Consider the following 3239-nt stretch of genomic DNA (forward strand, 5'->3'; position numbering starts at 1 on the left):
TTGAATTATTATATACTAACTATTAAAAAGAGATAATAAAAAATCCTCAAATTTCACATTCTTGCTAAATTTTAATTATATGCTGTTTTGAATGCAAAATAAGTTAATAATACATTATGATTTTCTTTGCTGAACAAAAAGAGATAATTACAGTAAACAAGATGATGTCTTGTGAAGTTAACCTCCCTTTGGATTTGGAAGCCTAGGTCTTTTTATTATTATTATTGAATTGGTATTCTTGTGATATATCTTGTTGGGTCTTCAATTGTTTGGCTGTAAAACTCATTTTAAGGAAGGTAAGTGACTATATGTGGTGTCTTCTACATGTGTTAACCCTGTCATGGTTTGTTAAATTCTGCATTTGTACTGTTGTTGGTGACAACCTGATGCTTCCTGCAGCACAATCAAAAGGTCACAGCACAACTGCTTTTCTTCGAGTTTTGAAATATTCTACAGGAGGGGTTCTTGAGGTATTTGATGCTCATCCAACTTATCTTCAATGAAGTTAGCATAGACTCCTGCTATAGGTTATAACCACAAGAATTAGAAAATAAATTATGCAACATATAATTCTCGTTCTTCAGTACATAGCTGTCCTTTGCTGTATTACTGTTAGGTGTTGGTCTGTAGGTGTAAGGTAAAGCACATGATGCATCCTCATGCAAAGCCTGAATCCCCCAATCACTTAGAGATAGGATATTAAATTTGTGGGGTATGGGGTGAGTATTTCACTTTGCATAAGCTTGACACAATGGAGGGTTATCTTACTATAACATTATGCGAAACAAAACCTAAAAGTAAGCTGTTGTGGCACAAGAAATGGCTTTTACATCTTGGAGTATATTTTGCAATTTTATATTCCTTGCTACTTTTACCAATCTCATTTATAGGAGTTGAAGAATCTGATTTTTATTTCCTTCCTCCTAATGCCTAGATGTTTTTTAGGAAATCTTCTAGGTTATGTACAAAAGAAACAGATAAACTGAAACTAGATTGTTAATACTTCAATGTAAATGTTAATATAGTATTTTTTTCTCAATGGATTTCTTTTTCTGTAATGTCGGTAGTCATCTTTTTTCTTATCTGTGAAGTTAACTTGGTTGGTGGCGGCTATTGTGAATAAAATATCTTGAACTTGCAGCCTGCAAAACTATACAAGCTGAAGCACCTCTCAAAAGTGGAAGTTATAACTAATGATCCCAGCGGATGTATGTTTACACTGGTAAAGTTCAATATTCGAAGAGATCTTTATGTTCTAACTCTAAACAGATTGTTCCAAGTTTTGTGCGCAGTTGCAATATGAGAAGCAACTATTCCATATTTGAAGTCGTTTCTTGATATCTTCTGACTAGTTATTAGTTTCATTAACTGATGAATGTATATTTTGTAGGGATTTGATAACCTTAGAAGTCAGAGTGTGGCTCCTCCTCAGTGGACAATGCGCAGTATTGATGACAGGTCAGATCATCGAGAGAAAGGATAATCTAAACATGAAACTTTAGTGGTGAGTAAAGTTTTCTCATAGTGTCTATCGCTTTCTTGTAGGAATCGCCTCCTTCTCTGCATCTTAAACATCTGCAGAGATGTGTTGGGTCACCTTCCTAAGGTTGTTGGTATAGATGTTGTGGAGATGGCTCTCTGGGCTAAGGTGCATATGATGGTTTTCTATTCTCTTAATTTTAGTGCTTCTTTAAATTCAAGTAGTTGGCATTCTGTAATGAATATTTTATGAATTCCTTGCTTAATAAATAGTTACTTTTTATTACTTTCTTTGGTGTGTGACTTAACTCATCAGTGGTTATTAATTAAGTCCATGCTTTCAATCTGAGGATGTTAAACTCTAACTATATGTCTGTAAGATTTTGACTAGAGGGAAGAGGTGTAGGGAAAGGGAAGGGAAAAGAAGGGAGATGCTGTAGGGGATTTACTTCCCCTTGTTTGGTGTTACAGCTTAGCAGAGGGGTTGTCCATATTTAATTTAAATAAGTTGTTTCCTCTTCTTGCCTGCCAATTCAAGAGGTAAGAATTTTGGGGCTTTGAGGGGATTACACCCCCTCTGCATTTTCTCCTTAAAGTTCTCGCAGACAAGGTTATATTTTCCTTTCCCTGCTCACCTGCCATCCAAACAAACGTATGAATAAGCTTGATTTTCTATCTGTCTGAACTTCTTACCTCAGTGATTAATTGCAGTTAATAATCGTAGACTTTTGTCTTTACTATTTAGCTATTTTCAAAAAAATCTGAAATAGGAAAACAGACCCTCAGTTTCTACTCCAAGGAATGTGCAAGATGGTGGTCCTGTTGCATTTGCTGTTCCTGAGACCGAGTTGAAAGTCAATTTCGAAAAGGAACTTGTCTCCCAGGCAGAGGAGGAGGAGATGGAGGCTCTTTTGGGAAGGTAGGTGCTATTCTTCTTTGTCTTAAATGGTATTGAGGTTAACATTTATGATGAGTAATATTATAGTTGAATTAACATCTCTGTTATCATAAATCACTGGCTTGAGTTCTTAAACCCGAGGGAGTAGATTGGTCTTCTCTAATAAATTTTGGGTCAAATTTTATGATTAACATCGATACATGGACCAACAAGGTGTTGGTCTAGTGGTGTAAGACCCCATTTGATCCCCAGATAGGCTAAAAAGGTCAAAGTTTTGATTTTTGAGAGTGAAACTTGTTGGGAGGGGTAGCTACACACCCCGAAAGGGATTACTTCCTTGCCCATAGGGTGAGGGGATACCCTTGATTATACAAAAAAAAAAAAAAAAACATCGATACATGGACTAATGTCTTAATCTTTTCGGATAGTTGGTCATTGAAATTGTATCAGAGCCTCTATGATTAAGTGATATGGTGTTCAATCCTTCTTGACTTCATTCTTCTAACTAAAAGTCAAGTTTCTGCATTGTCCATGCTTCACGCCCAATGGACTCTTGCTTGAGGGGTGTTGAATGTAAAAGCATTCATAAGCTTTCACCAAGTAGAATTTTGGTTATTGACTAACACAATGGTTTTAACATGTTTGAAAAACTTCAAATGAAAATAATTATGTCAGTTGGACAAATGCATAAGTCAGTTTTGTTTAACAACATATTCTTTCACTTGCAAATATGCAGTGCTAAATTGTTGAATTTTTGGAATGTGCAGTTATGTCATGGGTATCGGGGATGCAGAGGCATTTTCGGAAAGGTTGAAGAGAGAGCTCCAGGCTCTAGAAGCAGCAAATGTGCATGCCATTTTAG

The sequence above is a fragment of the Lupinus angustifolius genome, chromosome LG10 (assembly GCF_001865875.1).
Source record: "Lupinus angustifolius cultivar Tanjil chromosome LG10, LupAngTanjil_v1.0, whole genome shotgun sequence".
Taxonomy (NCBI): Eukaryota; Viridiplantae; Streptophyta; class Magnoliopsida; order Fabales; family Fabaceae; genus Lupinus; species Lupinus angustifolius.